Here is a 24559-nt window from a genome sequence, read left to right on the forward strand (position 1 = left end):
CAATCCCAAAGAAGAGAAAATATAATTAGTATGAAGAAAGCTCATTCCTGAAGGTCTTGATTGTTATGACCAAAATAAGACAAGGCAAAGCAAAAGTGACAGATTGCTTTGGACACTGGAAAGACTTATAATACCCAGTGATTAAGCGCTACAAAGGATTTCAAGAGCCTCAATGCAATGGTTTCAGAGAGGGTTGAGAAATACTGGGTGATTGTTTGAAATATGTCAATCAATTACTCAGTCATGTTTCCCAGGACTCATTAAATAGACAAGTAGGATGGAATTATGCTATTCTTATTAAGCCATTCAATTGGAAACTGGCAAAACAAAGGATAGGCCAGCAATGGATCCCTACATCAACCCTCCACCCTTTCCTTTGCATCTTCATTCAGAACACGAAAGCAGGTAAAATGAACAAAATATTGCAGATTGGCAGCAAGCCACAGTGGAAGAAACATGCTCAGACAGTTCAGTCGCTCAGTTGTGTCCAACTCTTTGCAACCCCTTTGACTGCACTAGGCCAGGCTTCCCTGTCCATCACCAACCCCCGGAGCCTACACAAACTCATGTCCATTCCATTGGTGAAGCCATCCAACCACCTCATCCTCTGTCGTCCCCATCTCCTAATGCCTTCAATCTTTCCCAGCATCAGGGTCTTTTCCAATGAGTCAGTTCTTTGCATCAGCTGGTCAAAGTATTGAAGTTTCAGCTTCAGCACCAGTCCTTCCAATGAATATTCAGGACTGATTTCCTTTAGGATGGGCTGGTTGGTTCTTCTTGTTGCCCAAGGGATTCCCAAAAGTCTTCTCCAACACCACAGTTCAAAAGCATCCACTCTTCAGCGCTTAGCTTTCTTTATAGTCCAACTCTCACATCCATATATGACTACTGGAAAAACCATAGTTTTGACTAGAGGGACCTTTGTTAGTAAAGTAAGGCTAACAGAGTTTTGTCAAGAGAACACACTGGTCATAGCAAACACCCTCTTCCAACAACACAAGAGAAGACTACAAATGGATATCACCAGATGGTCAATACCAAAATCAGATTGATTATATTCTTTGCAGCCAAAGATGGAGAAACTCTATACAGTCAACAAAAACAAGGCTGTGGCTCATATCATGAACTCCTTATTGCCAAATTCAGACTGAAATTGAAGAAAGTAGGAAAAACCTCTAGACCATTCAGGTATGACCTAAATCAAATTCCTTACGATTATGCAGAGGAAGTTAGAAATAGATTGAAGGGATTAGATCTGATAGACAGAATGCCTCAAGAACTATGGATGGAGATTCATGACATTGTACAGAAGGCAGTGGTCAAGATCATCCCAAAGAAAAAGAAAGGCAAAATGGTTGTCTAAGGAGGCTTACAAATAGCTGAGAAAACAAGAGAAGTGAAAGGCAAAGAAGAAAAGGAAAGAAAGATATACCCATTTGAATGCAGAGTTCCAAAGAATAGCAAGGAGAGACAAAAAAGACTTCCTCAGCAATCAATGCAAAGAAATAGAGGAAAACAACAGAATGGGAAAGACTAGAGATCTCTTCAAGAAAATGAGAAATACAAAGGCAAAATTTCATGCAAAGATGAACACAATAAAGGACAGAAATGGTATGGACCTAACAGAAGCAGAAGATATTAAGAACAGGTGGCAAGAATACACAGAAGAACTGTACAAAAAAGATCTACATGACCTAGATAATCACAATGGTGTGATCACTCACCTAGAGCCAGACATCATGCAATGGAAAGTCAAGTGGGCTTTAGGAAACATCACTACGAACAAAGCTAGTGGAGGTGATGGAATTCCAGTTGAGTTATTTCAAATCCTAGATAATCACAATGGTGTGATCACTCACCTAGAGCCAGACACCATGCAATGGAAAGTCAAGTGGGCTTTAGGAAACATCACTACAAACAAAGCTAGTGCAGTTGATGGAATTCCAATTGAGCTATTTCAAATCCTAAAAATGATGCTGTGAAAGTGCTGCTCTAAATATGCCAGCAAATTTGGAAACCTCAGTAGTGGTCACAGGACTCTTAAATGTCAGTTTTCATTCCAATCCCAAAGAAAGGCAATGTCAAAGAATGTTGAAATTATCTCACAATTACACTCATCTCACACTGTAGCAAAGTAAAGCTCAAAATTCTCCAAGCCAGGCTTCAACAGTATGGGAACCATGAACTTCCAGATATTCAAGTTGGATTTAGAAAAGATAGAGGAACCAGAGATCAAATTGCCAACATCTGCCAGATCATCGGAAAAGCAAGAGAGTTCTAGAAAAACATCTACTTCTGATTTATTGACTATGCTGTGTGGATTACAACAAACTGTGGAACATTCTTCAAGAGATGGGAATACCAGACCACTTGACCTGTCTCCTGAGAAATCTGTATGCAGGTCAACAAGCAACAGTTAGAACTGAACATGGAACAACAGACTGGTTCCAAATCAGGGAAAGAGTACGTCAAGGCTGTATACTGTCACCCTGCTTACTTAACTTATATGTAGAGCACATCATGCAAAATGCCAGGCTTGATGAAGTGTAAGCTGGAATCAGGATAGCTGGAGAAATATCAATAACCTCAGATACGCAGATGACACCACCCTTATGGCAGAAAGCAAAGAACTAAAGAGCTTCTTGATGAAAGTGAAAGAAGAGAGTAAAAAAGTTGGCCTAAAACACTACATTCAGAAAACTAAGATCAAGATATCTGGTCCCATCACTTCATGGGAAATAGATGGGAAAACCGTGGAAACAGTGACAGACTTTATATTTTGGGGGCTCCAAAATCACTGCAGATGGTGACTGCAGCCATGAAGTTAAAAGACTCTTGCTCCTTGGAAGAAAAGCTATGACCAACCTAGACAGCATATTAAAAAACAGAGACATTACTTTACCAACAAAGAAACATGCTGTCTATAACAGAAATGAACGCCTTTAAACAGGATGTTGCAGAAGAATGGAAACTTATTGTTGTTCAATCACTAAGTCGTGTCTGACTCTTTGCAACCCCATGGACTGTAACCCCCCAGGCTCCTCTGTCCATGGGATTTCCCAGGCAACAATATTGGAGTTGGTTGCCATTTTCTTCCCAGGGAATCTTCCCAACCTAGGAATCAAACCTGTGTCTCCTGCATTGCAGGTGAATTCTTTACCACTGAACCACCAGGGAAGCCCAGTGGAAATTTTAACCGAATAGTAAAGAAGGGACCCCAGCAGCTGAAGCTATTGCTTGGAATGATAAATGAAGGTAAAGAAAGAGAAAATTGTGCCTGCCAATGAAGAATCTATAACTGTTTGACTTAATAGAAAACTATCTTAATGTTATCATGAGCTTAGGTAAAAATACTAAAACTGCATTGGACGGAATTCCAGAGATATTCTCCTTCAAAAGGTACATATCATCAAATTGGTTGAATATTAAAGACATTCCAAGGCAAACACAGTGAATTTATTTTAAACTCTAGTTAGTCCCTGTTAAGTATTTACTTAAAGGTTATCCTTTAAGTAAAGAGGAAAGATTAGCTTACCTTAAAGTCCACAGATAGGAAGCTGTGTCTCATAATAGTAGCAGTTATGGACATCACAGCACTGTCTACAAGAAGTGTTCATGAATAACACTGACTAACTATTTTGATGAAAATTGGAATTTTACATAAGCTCCAGCTTCAAAAAGCAGGAGTTGAGCTGGACAGATGGGGAAGACAATTCACCTGTTTAGAAAAGTATTCACATGCTAAGTCCAGTAAAAATTTCTAGAATAACCAAAATAAAATCTATATGGATTACAACTGCTCCCAGTTGAATATTACGAGGTTGGGCACTCAGTTATAAGATTTTGGAATTTTAGATATGCATTTAGAAAACAAGAAAATGTCATAACAATGAAGCATCATGCTTTAAACAAAAGGGGAATTATTTAACAAACTATTAGTCAAATGTTACCCACTAGACTATCTGGAAAAATTTGCTATCCAAATCTGTTATCCATCTGAAAGTACTTAGTTCTGAAATTTTGCAGAATTATTAAAACAAGATGTTCATTTCAATACACAAAGCTATTGCAGATTAGCTCTGCAGCTAATCAGCAAAATATTTCTGGGTAACTCTGGTGGCTCAGATGGTAAAGAATCTTCCTGCAATAAGTGAGACCTGGGTTTGATCCCTGGGTCAGGAAGATCCCCTGGAGGAGGGCATGGCAACCCACTCCAGTATTCTTGCCTGGAGAATCCCCATGGACAGAGGAGCCTGGCAGGCTGCAGTTCATGGGTTCACAAAGAGTCAGACATGATTTAGTGACTAAACACAATATTGTAAAAATCAGCACTGCTTTAAATTTCACCATGTGGACATTTAACCTACCAAATAATTATAGGAAATACCCACTCAAACTGTGTCAAGAATAATATTACAAAGGTGAAAAGGCTGATTTTAAAGTAGACAAAACAAGCACTTGCCTATCTGGTGTGATTTAAGAGACATTGGGAAAGGCATATGCCCACAAATACCTCTATAACTAATGGCTGAAATTACATCCTTTAGGGATTTACCAATAAAAGGGTTTCAAAGCGGGTGGATTTCAGCATGTCCCTTATCCTCAAGTTAAAAATGTAATTATTCCAGAAGGGTAAAAGCTCTGTCCTTTTATAATTACCAGTTGTTAACACCAAAGTACTTATCAGCTAAATTCACAAATGTGATCGCTAATTGAGAGAATTACACTCTATGGTAGAAAGGGCCCTTAGAGCAAAATTGCAGCAGACATATATTAAAGGAAAGAGTACAAAAACCTCATTACTTTGTTTGCCATTGGGTCAAAGTTGGTCCTGTCTACAGACGTTGATGGGCTTTCCTGGTGGCACGGTGGTAAATAATCCACCTGCCACTGCAGGAGACGCAAGCTTGTTCCCTGAATTGGGAAGATCCCCTAGAGAAGAAAATGGCAACCCAGTCCAGTAATGTTGCCTGGGAAATCCCATGGACAGAGAAGCCTGGGAGACTACAGTCCATGGGATCTAAGAGTCAGACACGACTTAATGATTAAAAAACAATAGCAACACAGACCTTGATAAAAAGTGAAGCAAAATACCTATAAAAGCAGAATAAGGATAGAACTAGGGACATGGGTACAGAATTACCAATGAAAATAAAGGAACAACATTTATTCCATAGACAGAAGGGAATGTGGAAATGCTAGAGACTGATAAAAAATAGGAAAAGAGTATGTCAAGGTTGCATATTGTCACCTTGCTTATTTAACTTATATGCAGAGTACATCATAAGAAACGCTGGGCTGGAAGAAGCACAAGCTGGAATCAAGATTGCTGAGAGAAATATCAATAACCTCAGATATGAAGATAACACCACCCTTATGGTAGAAAGTGAAGAGGAACTAAAAAGCCTCGTGATGAAAGTGAAAGAGGAGAGTGAAAAAGTTGGCTTAAAGCTCAACATTCAGAAAACGAAGATCATGGCATCTGGTCCCGTCACTTCATGGGAAATAGATGGGGAAACAGTGGAAACAGTGTCAGACTTTATTTTTGGGGGCTCCAAAATCACTGCAGATGGTGATTGCAGCAATGAAATTAAAAGACGCTTACTCCTTGGAAGAAAAGTTATGACCAACCTTGATAGGATATTAAAAAGCAGAGACATTACTTTGCCAACAAAAGGTCTGTCTAGTCAAGGCTATGGTTTTTCCAGTGGTCATATATAGATGTGAGAGTTGGATTATAAGGAAAGCTGAGCCCCGAAGTATTGATGCTTTTGAATTGTGGTGTTGGAGAAGACTCTTGGGAGTCCCATGGACTGCAAGGAAATCCAACCAGTCCATCCTAAAGGAGATCCGTCCTAGGTGTTCATTGAAAGGACTGATGCTGAAGCTGAAACTCCAATACTTTGGTCACCTCATACAAAGAGTTGACTCATTGGAAAAGACCCTGGCACTGGGAGGGATTGGGGGCAGGAGGAGAAGGAGACAACAGAGGATGAGATGGCTGGATGGCATCACTGACTTGATGGACATGAGTTTGGGTAAACTCTGGGAGTTGGTGATGGACAGGGAAGCCTGGTGTGCTGTGATTCATGAGGTCGCAAAGAGTCAGACATGACTGAATGACTAAACTGAACTGAAATGATAGAGATTTGAGTTGGAGAGAAGAAAAAGGACTCATTTATGTGAACATCTATCTGTCAATGTTGATATAACGACTACTGATAGAGAAAGTGAATTTGGAGTTTAGGACTGAAGGATGACCAATGAGAGAGTCAATTCCTAGGCAGGTTGATGAGAAGTTTGGGGTTCCCAAGAAGGAGAGAGTGGTCTGGGACTCTTCAGGAGGAGATAGGGGCCTGAAATTCTCAAGGAGGTGAAAAGGACAAATGTTTTTTTGTTTTTTTCTTTCAGCCCAGAGCACAACAAAACAAATTATCTTGCTCAAGGATATGTTTTTCCTTAAAATCTGTACAAATGATTATATAACAACAATGTATCCTGCTTGAGGATCTGTTTCTTCTTCTTGAGAACATTATGACTAATCCTGTTATCTTAAAATGTATTTTATGGGAGTGGGTCTGGTAAGATCTTTACAATCTTGAGAGATTCTTTTAATTTATTGTTAATAACCAATTAAAAAGTATATAGCTCCCTTGCTAAGATTAGCAAGGGGAGCACTTTTAGACCTCCTTCTGATGTTTATGTCAGAAGCTTTCTCTGTCCCTTTTATACTTTAATAAAACTCTGATACACAAAATCTCTTGAGTGATCAAGCCTGGTCCCTGGTTCCAAAGTTAAATCTTCTTTGGAGATCACAAATCCAACACGGTTCACTGTTAGCTATCATTAATAATAATTTGAAAATGAGACAGAGGCTTAAAAAAAAACTCAACCTCTTTTGGTAACACTTGACTGCTGGCTTAAAGGAGTGAACAAAACAGAAGGGTCAGACCACTAATGAAAAAAAAAAAATGCCACACCTGAACGCTGCAATTGAATCATAGGCTTTTCACATGGAACAAAGGGGAAGAATAACACTGAAAATTAAAATTGCCCCCAAACTGTCACACATGAAGTAAACCTTTTACCGCAAATGTATTTATAATCTGGGTTTCCAAGGTGCCACTGGTAAAGTATCCACCTGCCAGTGCAGGAGATGCAGGAGACACAGGTTTAATCCTTGGGTCAGGAAAATCCCCTGTAGGAGGGCATAGCACCTCACTCTAGTATTCTTGCCTGGAGAATCCCATGGACAGAGGAGTCTGCCAGGCTACAGTTCATAGGGTCACAGAGTCTTACATGACTGAAGCAACTTAGCATGCACACACATGTTTATAATCTATAGAAGAGTATTAGGGAAATGACTAGCTCTATACCACTAAAATAAAGAGTGAATGATGGTTTATTTATTTCTTAATTATATTGCTGCTGTTGCTGCTGCTGCTAAGTCGCTTCAGTCATGTCTGACTCTGTGCGACCCCATAGACGGCAGCTCACCAGGCTCCCCTATCCCTGGGATTCTCCAGGCAAGAACACTGGAGTGGGTTGCCATTTCCTTCTCCAATGCATGAAAGTGAAAAGTGAAAGTGAAGTCGCTCAGTCATGTCCGAGTCTTAGCGACCCCATGGACTACAGCCTACCAGGCTCCTCCATTCGTGGGATTTTCCAGGCAAGAGTACTGGAGTGGGGTGCCATCGCCTTCTCCGTCTTAATTATACTACAGCAACCTAATAGCTAAATTAGCCTTGAAAACTGAGTTTCACTATTCTGAGTTATATTGGCTTAGCCAGTATGTTAAATATAAAGCTACATCTAATTATCTTAAGGTTAAAAACAGCTTGGTGAGTAACACTAAAGGATTTGGTAGGATAGTTGTGATAATTAAAAATACCATTCAGATCAAATTCTTCAGTTCAGTTCAGTCGCTCAGTCATGTCTGAGTCTTTGTGAACCATGAACTGCAGCAAGCCAGGACTCCCTGTCCATCACCAACTCCTGGAGTCCACCCAAACCCATGTCCATCGAGTTGGTGATGCCATCCAGCCATCTCATCCTCTGTCGTCCCCTTCTCCTCCTGCCCTCAATCTTTCCAAGCATCAGGGTCTTTTCAAATGAGTCAGCTCTTCACATCATGTGGCCAAAGTATTGGAGCTTCAGCTTCAACATCAGTCCCTCCAATGAACACCCAGGACTGATCTCCTTTAGGATGGACTGGTTGGATCTCCTTGCAATCCAAGGGATTCTCAAGAGACTTCTCCAACACCACAGTTCAAAAGCATCAATTCTTTGGCTCTCAGCTTTCTTCATAGTCCAACTCTCACATTCATACATGACAAAAGGAAAAACCATAGCCTTGACTAGACGGACCTTTGTTGGCAAAGTAATGTCTCTGCTTTTTGATATGCTGTCTAGGTTGGTCATAAATTTCCTTCCAAGGAGTAAGCGTCTTTTAATTTAAATGGCTGCAATCACCATCTGCAGTGATTTTGTAGCCCAGAAAAATAAAGTTAGCCACTGTTTCCTCATCTATTTGCCATGAAGTGATGGGACTGGAGATAGCCAGCGAGAGAGAGAAAAGGGGAAAAAAAAGAGAGAGAGAGAGAAGTATATCTTGAAAAGCCCTAACTTGAGGTAATGTCAGGCCCGCTCACAGAACAAAGGACTGAGCAAACACCAGAGAAAAGCTAGCAGGCTGTGGACTGGCCCATCCCCCACTGTAGACAAGCAGGCAGGTGGCAGCCAGAGCCAGAAAGTGGCAATCGCGACCCCAGAGAGGCATTTTCTACCAAACTGCAAGCAGGCTCTGTCCAGAGAGGCATCCTCTACCAAACTGCAAGCAGGCTCCATTGCTAACCAAGAGTTCTTGGGATTCTGGATGGTTGACACCCACTGGGAGGGTCACAGCCAGAGATCAGCTCCCCAGAAGAGACACACAGAACACCTGAGAAGGCACGCCTGTTGTACACCTAGAAAAGTGAGCAGTTGGGACGGGGAGGTGATAAGACACCCTACCCACCTGAGGGTGACTGTCCTTGCTAATCACCTGGTCACCTGAGCTGCTCGGACCTGGGAAGGGCACAAAATGCAGGCCCAACCGAATCTGCGCCTTTGTGGAGTACTAGAGAACCTGAACCTGAACCTGAGAGGCTTAGACCTGGAAAATGCATGCAACCCAGGGCCCGCCTCAGACATTTCCCGGCAGAGCAGCCTAGAGCCTGAGAAGTGTAGACCATGAAAGCATGCACACCATAAGCGGGAGCAAACCCAGTGCGTCTGAAACAATGTGAGCACTCTCCATTCTTGCCAGTGATAGTTGTTTGCAGTGTTCCTCCCTCCTCACACCACAACTGAACAGGTGAGCCTAATAAGTGACCACCTTCGCCCCCTTGTGTCAGGGTGGAAATTAAACACTGAAGAGACCAGCAAATAGAAGAAGCTAAAATAAACAGAGGGAACCGCTTTGGAAGTGACAGGTGCAACAGATTAAAACCCTGTAGTTAGCACTGACTACATTGGAAGGGGCCTATAGATCTTGAGAAGTATAAGCTGGATCAAGAAACTATCTGAAACTAAACTGACCCCACACTGTCTGCAACAGCACCAGAGAAATTCCTAGATATATTTTTACTATTATAATTTTTAATTTTTTTATTTTTAAGTCCTCTGCTGCTGCTGCTAAGTCACTTCAGTCGTATCCGACTCTGTGAGACCCCATAGACGGCAGCCCACCAGGCTCCCCCATTCCTGGGATTCTCCAGGCAAGAACACTGGAGTGGGTTGCCATTTCCTTCTCCAATGCATGAAAGTGAAAAGTGAAAGTGAAGTTGCTCAGTCGTATCTGACTCCTAGCGACCCCATGGACTGCAGCCTACCAGGCCCCTCCATCCATGGGATTTTCCAAGAAAGAGTACTATTACCCCTTTAATTTTCATTTTTATAATCTATTACCTTGCAAAAAAAGACCCTACTAAAAGAAAAAAAAACTTTATCTACATATTTTACAATTTTTGTGACTTTGTTTTCTTAATATTGTACTTTTGAGAGTCTAATCTATACTCTAGATTTTTAATCTTTGATTTTTGGTATTTGTTATCCATTTTGTACCTTTAAGAATGCAATCATCAGTACCGATTTTCACTTGGGAGTGTGATTACTGGCTTGATTGCTCTCTCCCCCTTTTGACTCTCCTTATTCTCCACCAGGTCGCCTCTAACTCCTCCCTCCCCCTTCTCTTCTCTACCCAACTCTGTGAATCTCTTTGTGTGTTCCTGGCTATGGAGAACACTTAGGGAACTGATTACTGGCTAGACCTGTCTCTCTCTTTTTGATTCCCCCTTTTCTCCTCCTAGTCACCTCTGTCTCCTCCCTCCCTCTTCTCTTCTCTGTGTAACTCCGTGAACATTTTTGAGGAGTCCAGACTGTGGAGAGCACATAGGGAAGTGATCACTGGCTAGCTCGCTCTATCCCCTTTTGATTCCCCCTCTTATTCTCCTGGTCACCTCTATCTGCCTCCTCCCTCTTCTCTTCTCCATGTAACTCTGTGAACCTCTCTGGGTGTCCCTCACTGTGGAGAAATTTTTCATCATTAACCTACATGTTTTATCATTGGTGCTGTATATATGGAGAAGTCTTGAGGCTACTGTAAGAATATGACTGAAATCCAGAGACAGGAGGCTTAAGTTCAAAACCTGAGAATATCAGAGCACTCTTGACTCCAGGGAACATTAATCAATAAGAGATCATCCAAAAGCCTCCATGCCTACACTGAAACCAAGCACCACCCAAGAGCCAACAAGTTCCACAGCAAGACATACCACACAAATTCTCCAGCAACACAGGAACATAGCCATGAGCTTCAATATACAGGCTGCCCAAAGTCACACCAAACCCACTGACATTTCAAACTCACTACTGGACACTTCATTGCACCAGAGAGTAGAAATTCAGCTCCACCCACCAGAAAAATGACACAAGCTTCCCTAACCAGGAAACCTTGACAAGCCACCCATTCAACCCCAGCCACAGTGAGGAACCTCCAAAGAGGAACCACAAACTGCCAGAATGTGGAAAGGCCACCCCAAACACAGCAACCTAAACAAGATGAAAAGGCAGAGAAATACTCAGCAGGTAAAGGAACAGGATAAATGCCCACCAAACCAAAGAAAAGAGGAAGAGATAGGGAATCTACCTGAAAAAGAATTCAGAATAATGATAGTTAAAATGATCCAAAATCTTGAAAACAAAATGGAGTTACAGATAAATAGCCTGGAGACAAGGATTGAGAAGATGCAAGAAATAAATGAAGCAAAGTGGAAAAAAGAAAAAAAGAATTAAAAGAAATGAGGACAATCTCAGAGACCTCTGGGACAATGTTAAACACCCCAACATTCGAACTATCGGAGTCCTAGAAAAGAAGACAAAAAGAAAGACCATGAGAAAATATTTTAGGAGATGATAGTTGAAAACTTCCCTAAAATGGGGAAGAAAACAGTCACCCAAGTCCAAGAAACACAGAGAGTTCCAAACAGAATAAACCCAAGGTGAAACACCCCAAGACACATATTAATCAAATGAATGAAGAACAAACACAAAGAACAAATATTAAAAGCAGCAAGGGAAAAACAGTAATTAACACACAGGGGGATTCCCATAAGGATAACAGCTGATCTTCCAAGAGAAACAGCAGGCTTACCTCAAGAAACAAGAAAAAGGTCAAATAAATAACCTAACTCTACACCTAAACCAACTAGAAAAGGAAGAAATGAAGAACCCCAGGGTTAGTAAGAGGAAAGAAATCTTAACAATTAGGGAAGAAATAAATGCAAAAGAAACAAAAGAGACCATAGCAAAAATCAACAAAGCTAAAAGCTGGTTCTTTGAGAAGACAAATATAATTGACAAACCATTAACCAGACTCATCAAGAGAAAAAGGGAGAGTAATCAAATCGACAAAATTATAAATGAAAATGGAGAGATTACAACAGACAACACAGAAATACAAAGGATCATAAGAGACTACTATCAGCAATTACATGCCAATAAAATGGAAAACTTGTAAAAAATGGACAAATTCTTAGAAAAGTACAACTTTCCAAAACTGAACCAAGAACAAATAGAAAATCTTAACAGACCCATCACAAGCATGGAAGTTGAAACTGTAATAAAAAATCTTCCAACTAACAAAAGGCCAGGACCACATGGCTTCACAGCTGAATTCTACCAAAAATTTAGAGAAGAGCCAACACCTATCATACTCAAACTCTTCCAGAAAATGGCAGAGGAAGGTAAACTTCCAAACACATTCTATGAGATGACCATCACACTAATACTGAAACCAGACAAAGATACTATTAAAAAAAAATAACTACAGGCCAATATCACTGATGAACAAAGATGCAAAAATCCTTAACAAAATTCTAGCAAACAGAATCCAACAACATATTAAAAAGATCGTACATCATGACCAAGTGGGCTTTATCCCAGGGATGCAAGGATTCTTCAATATCTGCAAGTCAATCAACATAATACACCACATTAACAAATTGAAAGATAAAAACCATATGATTATCTCAACAGATGCAGAGAAAGCCTTTGACAAAATTCAACATCCATTTATGATAAAAACCCTACAGAAAGCAGGAATAGAAGGAACAAACTTCAACATAATAAAAGCTATATATCATAAATCCACAGCAAACATTATCCTCAGTGATGAAAATTGAAAGCATTTCCCCTAAAGTCAGGAATAAGACAAGGATGCCCACTCTGCCCACTACTATTCAGCATAGTTTTGGAAGTTTTAGCCACAGCAATCAGAGGAGAAAAAGAAATAAAAGAAATCCAGTTTGGAAAAGAAGAAGTAAAACTCTCACTGTTTGCAGAAGACATGATCCTTTACATAGAAAGCCCTAAAGACTCCACCTGAAAATTACTAGAGCTAATCAATGAATATAGTAAAGTTGCAGGATATAAAATCAACACACAGAAATCCCTTGCATTCCTATACACTAACAATGGGAAAACAGAAGAAGAAATTAAGGAAACAATTCCATTCACCATTGCAATGAAAAGAATAAAATAATTAGGAATATATCTACCTGAAGAAACAAAATACCTATATATAGAAAACTATAAAACACTGGTGCAAGAAATCAAAGAGGACACAAATAGATGGAGAAATATACCATGTTCATGGATTGGAAGAATCAATATAGTGAAAATGAGTATACTACCCAAAGCAATCTATATATTCAGTGCAATCTCTATCAAGCTACCAATGGTATTTTTCAGAGAACTAGAACAAATAACTTTACAACTTGTATGGAAATACAGAAAACCTCAAATAGCCAAAGCAATCTTGAGAAAGAATGGAACTGGAGGAATCAACCTGCCTAACTTCAGGCTCTAATACAAAGCCAGTCATCAGGACAGTATGGTCCTGGCACAAGGACAGAAATATAGATCAATGGAACAAAATAGAAAGCCCAGAGGTAAAACCATGCACCTATGGACACTTTATATTTGATAAAGGAGGCAAGATTATACAATGGATTAAAGACAATCTCTTTAACAATTGGTGCTGGGAAAACTCGTCAGCCACTTGTAAAAGAATGAAACTAGAACACTTTCTCAGAGAAGGCGATGGCACCCCACTCGAGTACTCTTGCCTGGAAAATCCCATGGACGGAGGAGCCTGGTAGGCTGCAGTCTATGGGGTCGCTAAGAGTCGGACAGGACTGAGCGACTTCACTTTCACTTTTCACTTTCATGCATTGGAGAAAGAAATGACAACCCACTCCAGTGTTCTTGCCTGGAGAATCCCAGGGATGGGGGAGTCTGATGGGCTGCCATCTATGGGGTTGCACAGAGTCGGACACGACTGAAGCAACTTAGCAGTAGCAGTAGCAGAACACTTTCTAACACCATACACAAAAATAAATTCAAAATTGATTAAAGATCTAAACGTAAGACCAGAAACTATAAAACTCCTAGAGGAAAACATACCCAAAACACTCTCTGACATAAACCACAGCACTCTCCTCTATGACCTACCTCCCAGAGTAATGGAAATAAAAGCAAAAATAAACAAATGGGACCTAATTAAACTTAAAAGCTTCTGCACATCAAAGGAAACTATAAGCAAGGTGAAAAGACAGCCTTCAGAATTGGAGAAAATAATAGCAAACAAAGCAACTGAAAGAATTAATCTCAAAAATATACAAGCAACTCCTGCAGCTCAATTCCAGAAAACAAAAACAAAAACAAAAACGACCCAATCAAAAAATGGGCCAAAGAACTAAAGAGAAATTTGTCCAAAGAAGACATACAGATGGCTAACAAACACATGAAAAGATGCTCAACATCACTCATTATCAGAGAAATGCAAATCGAAACCACAATGAAGTACCATTTCACGCTAGTCAGAATGGCTGTGATCCAAATGTCTATAAACAATAAATGGTGGAGAGGATGTGGAGATAAGGGAACCCTCTTACACTGTTGGTGGGAATGCAAACTAGTGCAGCCACTATGGTGAACAGTGTGGAGATTTCTTAAAAAACTGGAAATAGAATTGCCATATGACCCAGCAATCCCACTGCTGGGCATACACACCAAGGAAACCAGAACTGAAAGAGACACATGTACCCCAATGTTCATCGCAGCACTGTTTATAATAGCCAGGATATTGAATCAACCTTGATGTCCATCAGCAGACGAATGGATAAGAAAGCAGTGGTACATATACACAAGGGAATATTATTCAGCTATTAAAAAGAATGCATTTGAATCAGTTCTAATGAGATGGATGAAACTGGAGCCTATTATACAGAGCGAAGTAAATCAGAAAGAAAAACACCTTACACCAACTGGTATGCATACACCAATATCCATATATTAATGCATATATATAGAATTTAGAAAGATGGTAATGATGACCCTGTATGCGATACAGCAAAAGAGACACAAATGTAAAGAAGAGATTTTTGGACTTCGTGGGAGAAAGCAAGGGTGCAATGATTTGAGAGAATAGCACTAAAACATGTATATTACCATATGTGAACTAGATCGCCAGTCTAGGTTCGATGCATGAGACAGGGCACTCAGGCCCAGTGCACTGGGATGACCCTGAGTGATGGGATGGGGAGGGAGGTGGAAGAGGGGTTCAGGATGGGGGACACATGTACACCCATGGCTGATTCATGTCAATGTATGACAAAAACCACTACAATATTGTGAAGTAATTAGCCTCCAATTAAAATAAATAAATTAATTTTTTTTTAAAGTTATGGTCCCAAGATTCACCAGCAAATTAAAAGAGACTGACATGTGAAGAGTTTAAAATGAGATGGTACCTCACCACATTTGGTTCACTAATAATTATCTCTCAAATAAAGCTGATAAAATATTTCTATTGTTAACTGATCATTATCAAGAAATGCATTGGGGAGGAACTATAGTAACAAAGCAATAAATTTTGGTCAAAAGACAAAGAATTTAGCCATTAAGCAAATCCTCAAACATAGTTCACTTGCGCATAATCCTCTAAATTGTTCACTTGTGCAATATTCAGATGTAGCCATTACATTTACTATCTAAACTTTATATGGTACTTCACAGTTTACTGGGATTCCCTGGTGGCTCAGAGGGTAAAGCATCTGCCTGCAATGTGGGAGACCCAGGTTCGATCCCTGGGTCGAGAAGATCCCCTGAAGAAGGAAATGGCAACCCACTCCAGTACTCTTGCCTAGAAAATTCCATGGATGGAGGAGCCTAGTGGCCGACAATCCATGTGGTCACAAAGAGTCGGGCACGACTGAGCAACTTCACTTGTTGTTAATTTCACAGTTTACAAAGCTCTTCACAAACACCAATTATGTAATGGTGTTAGTCATTACAACCAATCATTTAATGTTGGTTTCCCATAGACTAAGTAGATTGTGCAAGGTCACAGCAACAGAGCCAGAACATAAAACCTGACCTTCAGATTCCAACTCCCTCATTCTGTTTTTCCACAGTTACCTGTTAATAAGCATATATTTTAGAAACTTGCCAGTCCAGGTTCGGTGCAAGATACAGGAAGCTTGGGGCTGGTGCATTGGGATGACCTAGGAGGATGGTATGGGGAGGGAGGTGGGAGGGGGGTTTAGGATGGGGAACACGTGTACACCCATGGCAGATGCATGTTGATGTATGGCAAAACCAATACAATATTGTAAAGTAAAAAAAAAATAATAATAATAATAAAGAAAGAAAAATAAATAGAAAATAAAATAAAGAAAAAAATACTTGCATGAAACAATTACAAATGTAGCTTTGATAAATGGAGAATTTCCAGGCATTAGTTTAATAACTAGAGAGGGTTGATAAACCCTAGTTATAGACCATGTCCTAGTGACAATCTACAAGGTGACATTTATAGAGACTATTTCAAGTTATTAGGATGTTTATAGTCCAAAAGAAAATTGCTATAAGAATATTGGCGACTGATTTCATGTTATGAAGAATTTATAACAGGTTACAGCAAACAAAGCATCTCTCAGGAGATGGTTTCTTTCCAAGTGCTTATATTTGGGTTCAGGTTGAGGTAAATTCTTCCAGTCTCATTATTAGTAATTCAGGAAGATGAGGAGCTCTGATAACAATTCTGCCTTTTATTAATTTGTGACCTTGGATGAATGACAACATATGTAAACTTTACTTCTGTCAACTGTGAAATAGGGATTGTAATGGGGATAAATGGTTATAGCTTATATGAAAATACTTTGCATGCAATATGTCATTTTTATAAAATTAATTCTTAATTTGCTAGCTAATTAACTCATTAACTTTATAAAATTAATTCTTAGCCTTTGGATCAAAGAAAAGACATCCCCTTGTGCATTAACAGGAATTAAGAGGGGTATAACTAAGGCACTTCCTCTCTTTGTGAATGTAGTGGCAATAAGTATATCTGATGTTAAAATAAAATGAAGTCTTAGACCCTTATGATACATTGGTCTTGGCTATTAAAAACCATGCACAAATTCTAGGAAGCCAGTAGGAAGCATGTCAGTCAGGACCAATTTATATATTTGCCTTTTATTAGTTGTTTTCCGAAACCAGTCACAAAAGCTAGGTTTGCTCTTATAAGAGTTTGGGATCCGAATTTTAGAATGAATTAACTTCACTCCCTAGTTTTAGTTTGTTTGTGTACCATCATGTACATCTTTCCAGTTCCTTCTGTATACACAGAGTATGCATACAGAACAATAAATTCCTGTTTCCAACATGTCTGACAGTTTTATAAAATCTCAGTACTGAAAGAAACCAAAATTCCATCCTCCTCAATACCATGAAGTTATTTATACTCTTCATAGTTTAAAAAGTGTTCACAAACATAACAGTTGTAAAAATTTGTCCATAGGTCTTTACAACAAAACCAATTCTGTGTTGGAGTACATTTGACAGTGTTGAAGCTCAGACAAACTGTTATATTAAGCTTTGATAAGAAGTATGAAATGGATCTAACTGTAGAGGCCCTACCTTACTCAACTGAAACTACTAAAAACAGTGGCTTTATGGCAAAATATAATACACCAAATTAGAAGCAGATCAAGAGAATGCCTCTGGGATTTTATCTGCTTAAAATGACCAAAAGAACATATTCTTAACAGTCAATTATTGCTTAGAAATTTGCTAGGGTAGCTGCTCTGAGATGATTCATAACAAGTAACTTACTTGAAATAGCCTACACAGTATCATTTACTTCGCTGTATTTTCAAATTCTGCATATATTACATGATCCTCAGGAAAAAAATGTGTGTAGATAGAATACATCATCTAATCACATGGGTGGGCATATTCTTGAATCACACCCAAGCTCAGTAACAACTTTTTAAATATTTGATTGATTTGATAGCTTAGAAACCAGTTGTTTCCTTGTAGTTTCCAGTTGCGAATCAATTTTGCACTGAATTAATGGATTGTTTGCATGGGATAAACAACAATCAATGGTTTGTCATGTAGACCTAAAGAAATTGGGTATAATCTGTCTTTTTTTTAATTTTTATTTTATTTTATTTTTTAACTTTACAATATTGTATTGGTTTTGCCATATATCAAAATGAATCCACCACAGGTATACATGTGCTCCCCATCCTGAACCCTCCTCCCTCCTCCCTCCCCATACCATCCCTCTGGGTCGTCCCAGTGGACCAGCCCCAAGCATCCAGTATCGTGCATCGAACCTGGACTGGCGACTCGTTTCATATATGATATTATACATGTTTCAATGCCATTCTCCCCAATCATCCCACCCTCTCCCTCTCCCACAGAGTCCAAAAGAGTGTTCTATACATCAGTGTCTCTTTTGCTGTCTTGTATACAGGGTTATTGTTATCATCTTTCTAAATTCCATATATATGCATTAGTATACTGTATTGGTGTTTTTCTTTCTGGCTTACTTCACTCTGTATAATAGTCTCCAGTTTCATCCACCTCTTTGGAACTGATTCAAATGTATTCTTTTTAATGGCTGAGGAATACTCCATTGTGTATATGTACCACAGCTTTCTTATCCATTCATCTGCTGATGGACATCTAGGTTGCTTCCATGTCCTGGCTATTATAAACAGTGCTACAATGAACATTGGGGTACACGTGTCTCTTTCAATTCTGGTTTCCTCGGTGTGTATGCCCAGTAGTGGGATAACTGGGTCATAAGGCAGTTCTATTTCCAGTTTTTAAGGAATCTCCACACTGTTCTCCATAGTGGCTGTACTAGTTTGCATTCCCACCAACAGTGTAAGAGGGTTCCCTTTTCTCCACACCCTCTCCAGCATTTATTACTTGTAGACTTTTGGATCACAGCCATTCTGACTGGCGTGAAATGGTACCTCATAGTGGTTTTGATTTGCATTTCTCTGGACACCTTATCTTTGAAAAAGGAGGCAAGAATATACAATGGATTAAAGACAATCTCTTTAACAAGTGGTGCTGGGAAAACTGGTCAACCACTTGTAAAAGAATGAAACTAGAACACTTTCTAACACCATACACAAAAATGAACTTAAAATGGATTAAAGATCTAAACGTAAGATCAGAAACTAAAAAACTCCTAAAGGAGAACATAAGCAAAACACTCTCCGACATACATCACAGCAGGATCCTCTATGACCCACCTCCCAGAATATTGGAAATAAAAGCAAAAATAAACAAATGGGACATAATTAAACTTAAAAGCTTCTGCACAACAAAGGAAACTATCAGCAAGGTGAAAAGACAGCCTTCAGAATGGGAGAAAATAATAGCAAATGAAGCAACTGACAAACAACTAATCTCAAAAATATACAAGCATCTCCTACAGCTCAATTCCAGAAAAATAAATGACCCAATCAAAAAATGGGCCAACGAACTAAATAGACATTTCTCCAAAGAAGACATACAGATGGCTATCAGATCAGTCACTCAGTCGTGTCCGACTCTTTGCGACCCCGTGAATCGCAGCATGCCATACCTCCCTGTCCATCACCAACTCCCGGAGTTCACTCAGACTCACGTCCATCGAGTCAGTGATGCCATCCAGCCATCTCATCCTCTGTCGTCCCCTTCTCCTACTGCCCCCAATCCCTCCCAGCATCAGAGTCTTTTCCAATGAGTCAACTCTTTGCATGAGGTAGCCAAAGTACTGGAGTTTCAGCTTTAGCATCATTCCTTCCAAAGAAATCGCATGGCTGATCTCCTTCAGAATGGACTGGTTGGATCTCCTTGTAGTCCAGGGGACTCTCAAGAGTCTTCTCCAACACCACAGTTCAAAAGCATCAATTTTTCGGCGCTCAGCCTTCTTCACAGTCCAACTCTCACATCCATACATGACCACGGGAAAAAACATAGCCTTGACTAGACGAACCTTTGTTGGCAAAGTAATGTCTCTGCTTTTGAATATGCTATCTAGGTTGGTCATAACTTTCCTTCCAAGCAGCAAGTGTTTTTTAATTTCATGGCTGCAGTCACCATCTGCAGTGATTTTGGAGCCCAGAAAAATGAAGTCAGCCACTGTTTCCACTGTTTCCCCATCTATTTCCCATGAAGTGATGGGACAGATGGCGATAATCAGTCTTAAACAAGGAGAGGCCACTGCTGCCAATATCAGAATTGAGTGCTCAGATTCTTTGATGCTAAAACAATCTGGTAAAAAACCAAAGGAAGAAGGCTTGAGCTTGAAACATACAACTAGAAATGAATAATACGTACATTAAATATGTTAGTGAATTGGTGCTTAAAATGAAAATGGGAGAGATTTGTATTAATAGAAAGAACATGATGGTTTATATTCTAAATACCATACAGAAGCACATTGGAATTGTCATGGGGAACTCAAAGGGAAATTTTAAAACTGGTGGGTGGGTAGGTGGAAAGAAGGAGGGCAGAACTCACCAAGTATATTTGTAGCATGAACATGAAAGACTATAAGCATTACTATCTATCCATTCAATAAACAGTCATGGAGCTACTTCATATGCACTATTTGTGAAGATTTTTGAATAAGGTAACAAATTCATAATTATACAGGAATGAACCAGTTTGATCTTATTTTCAATTCCTTTTCTTCCCAAAAGGAAACTTTATTACATTGTTCTGAATTTATAAAGAATTTTTCTTTTAAGAATATTTAGTCATGTAAAATGTAAGATCACATTTCTTCTATCTCTATAAGATAGCTGGAGGAAGGTAGGTAAAGAGGGAGGGAGGGAAGATGTGATTATTTCTATAAACATAGAAAACGTATGATTTGTAACAATTCACCGAGGTAATCACAGGAAGTTGATTAAAAAGTGCAGCCTAGAATTCAAATCTGATTCCCAAGACAAAGAGAAAGAATGAAAAAATGCTCCCTGCAAGCATGTTTTGAAAAAGAGAAGTGGCATTTCATCCATGATAATGTTTATTTTATTCATGAAATGCTTTTCTCAGAGAAACTGAGATTCTTCAGAGTAGCTAATAAGAATAAATGAATCAATTCAGTTCAGTTGTTCAGTCATGTCCAACTCTTTGTGACCCCATGAACTGCAGCAGCATGCCAGGCCTCCCTGTCCATCACCAACTCCAGGAGTCCACCAAAACCCATGTCCATTGAGTCAGTGATGCCATCCAACCATCTTATCCTCTGTCATCCCCTTCTCCTCCTGCCCTCAATCTTTCCCAGCATCAGGGTCTTTTTCAATGAGTAAGCTCTTCACATCAGGTGGCCAAAGTATTGGAGTTTCAGATTCAACATCAGTCCTTCCAATGAACACCCAGGACTGATCTCCTTTAGGATGGACTGGTTGGATCTCCTTGCAGTCCAAGGGACTCTCAAGAGTCTTCTCCAACACCACAGTTCAAAAGCATCAACTCTTCGGTGCTCAGCTTTCTTCACAGTCCAACTCTCACATCCGTACATGACCACTGGAAAAACCATAGCTTTCACTAGACGGTCCTTTGCTGGCAAAGTAATGTTTCTGCTTTTTAATATACTGTTTAGGTTGGTCATAACTTTCCTTCCAAGGAGTAAGCATCTTTCAATTTCATGGCTGCAATCACCATCTGCAGTGATTTTGGAGCCCCAAAAAATGAAGTCAGCCACTGTTTCCACTGTGTCCCCATCTATTTCCCATGAAGTGATGGGACCACATGCCATGATCTTAGTTTTCTGAATATTGAGCTTTAAGCCAACTTTTTCACTCTCCTCTTTTAGTTTCATCAAGAGGCTTTTTAGTTCTTCTTCACTTTCTGCCATAAGAGTGGTGTCATCTGCATATTTGAGGTTATTGATATTTCTCCTGGCAATCTTGATTCTAGCTTGTGCTTCCTCCAGCCCAGGATTTCTCATGATGTACTCTTCCTATAAGTTAAATAAGCAGAGTGACAATATACAGCCTTGATGTACTCCTTTTCCTATTTGGAACCAATCTGTTGTTCCATGTCCAGTCTAATTATTGCTTCCTGACCTGCATACAGGTTTCTTAAGAGGCAGGTCAGGTGGTCTGGTATTCCCATCTCTTTCAGAATTTTCCACAGTTTATTGTGATCCACACAGTCAAAGGCTTTGGCATAGTCAATAAAGCAGAAATAGATGTTTTTCTGGAACTCTCTCGCTTTTTCCATGATCCAGCATATGTTGGCAATTTGATCTCTGAATATAATCCCAGGAAGCGCTGCTTTCTTAGACTGCTAGATTAACATTACTTGATAGTACAAATCGTAGAGAACTATGTGAGTTCAAATCCCGAGGCCTGAACCCTAATTCTCAGTTCCAGACAGAAAAATAAATCCCTGTCTAATTTTATCCATTTAGAAATGTTTGAGTGCCTACCACATGCAAAACACTAAATAGGAAGTTAAAAGACATTGCCCATAGATTCACATATTTTAACTAAGAGGGATAAGACAGATACACACACACAAAAAGTGGATAGGTTAAATTGGGCCAAGAGAAAAAGAGCCAGTTAGGAAGCTGTTACAATACTGCAGTAATTCATGCTAAAAACAAACAAACAAGCGGGCAAACAGCTACAATTTAAAAAAAAGAAAAGAAAACCTAAAGCATGAATTAGCATGTTGGCAGTAGAATTAAAAGGAGAGAAGCAGATATGAAAGACGTTTCAGAAATAATGAACACGGCAACTAATTTTATGTTGTAGATGAGACAAGGCGAGGAAGGATTCCTAAGTTCCTAGTTTTAATAACTAAGAGAATGATCATATCATTGATAGAAGTAGGTACGTCAAAAGGAAAAGTAGATTCATAGGAGAAACACAAGTATTTGATTTCAGGCCCAGTGAATTTCTGGCAAAAGTTCTCTGATCTTATTTCTATCATCCTCCAAACCAGTGATCTTTAAAATTTGTTCAACCTATCAGTAAATTTTGGATATGTGTTCCCCAAATTTATAGGAAAATTATATTAATGTATCAATCTAATTATATACAAAACTTACACAAAAGGCAGAAAATGTAAAAGATTGAGTCAAAAGTAACTATAGTTACATTATTTTTCTTACCATATCCCAATAGCTTGTTTTGCACAGCCTATGTTGGAGACCACTTATCTAAACAACTGAAAAAAAAAATCCTGATTTGTCTAATCCAGGTTAATGATAAGGAATTCAGGTTATAGAAAAAAACATACTTTGAATTTCTAAGGTAAAAAATAGTAAAATACTCAACATTAATGATGCTGTCTAAATTTCAAGCTTTACCATCAATTCAAAAGGCATAGAGATTCCTACACACTTTATCAGATTCATATGTGTATCTTGTACTAATATAACTTTACAAAATGGCAAAATAAGATTCCCCCAAAAAGACAGTCCCCAAAGTTAGAGCAGCAGGAAAGTAAATCCCTGTTGAACACAGTTTCCCTTTGCTTTCATATCTTGTGAAGGAAGGATTTTAATCTTCACAACAATATGCAGTACCATTCATCTGAAAAAAAAAAAAAGCAAAAACCCAGAAACCAGGGCTTAAAAGCATTAAATGACTTACTCAAGGGCACTTACCTAATATGTACCAGAGTCTCATATTTCAGTCCAACTTTTGACCTCAAGTTACTCTCTTTTTACTGACTACAGCTGCCTTAAGTCTTTTTGCTTCCTTTTGACTTTTAAGTCTGCTTCAATCCACCTACTAACATACATACTTTAAATTTCCACTTGGTCTCTATCTCAAACTGTAAAGAAAGAAATAAGATTGCTTAAAATAAACAGAAAAGGTGACAGACCAATATTTCCCTCCTTTTCTTTCCTATTAGACAAAGGTAAGGTCATGTTCTCTCAGTTTTCCAGCTTTTATTTCTGTCTATCATACTGATTTCTGGGTCAGTTTCATGTTAAAAATGACTTCTGAAAATTGAGCTCTGTTAATTGGAATTTGAGTTCCACTTCTGGGGTTTGTCAAGACAGTATAGGTGCTCTGACAGCATATAATTTATCTTTGTTAAATCCACATAACCTGAACTGGCAAGATAGAGACCATTTTGTCTTCAATAAGTTAGCAAGGGTTTACAGAGAACAAGTTAGGCCAAACTAACCTCATTTCTTTTTTTGGTAGTGTGAATAGTCTGATAGATCAGATAGATGCCTTACAGGTATCATATCTGAATTGAACAAAGCATAATCTTCCTGTTGTTAGGCAGACAATATGTGGCCGGAAAAAGTAGGAGGATCTATATTTAAGTAACCAATCACTCTGGGGCTTCCCAGGTGCCTCAGTGATGAAGAATCCGCCTGCCAATGCAGGAGATGCAATAGACGAAGGTTCAATTCCTCAGTCAGGAAGATCCCCTGGAATAAGAAATGGCAACCCACTTCAGTATTCTTGCCCAGAAAATTCCATGGACAGAGGAGCCTGTGGGCTACAGTTCATGGGGTCACAAAAGAATTGTACATGACTTAGCAGCTAAACAATCACAACAACCAACCATTCTAACAAATGTATTAATTTGTTACTGACAATAATGGAAAGTTATAGGCTGTCCTACTTTATTCACATTGCTATCAGGCTCTCATGATGAAAATAGAGAAGGAATGTGTTTTTTAATG

The 24559-nt window shown here is 39.2% G+C and overlaps 1 long non-coding RNA gene across 1 annotated transcript; it reads right to left on the bottom strand.

Moving 5' to 3' along the window:
• Nucleotides 1–20012: 20012 nt before the first annotated feature.
• On the bottom strand, nt 20013–24273 carry LOC113887797. Its single transcript, XR_003509833.1, has 3 exons — nt 24049–24273; nt 23519–23688; nt 20013–20166 (listed from the first exon to the last, which is right to left on the bottom strand). It is a non-coding gene; the product is annotated as an uncharacterized LOC113887797 (long non-coding RNA).
• Nucleotides 24274–24559: the final 286 nt, after the last annotated feature.

Source organism: Bos indicus x Bos taurus, chromosome X (genome assembly GCF_003369695.1).
Source record: "Bos indicus x Bos taurus breed Angus x Brahman F1 hybrid chromosome X, Bos_hybrid_MaternalHap_v2.0, whole genome shotgun sequence".
Lineage (NCBI taxonomy): Eukaryota > Metazoa > Chordata > Mammalia > Artiodactyla > Bovidae > Bos > Bos indicus x Bos taurus.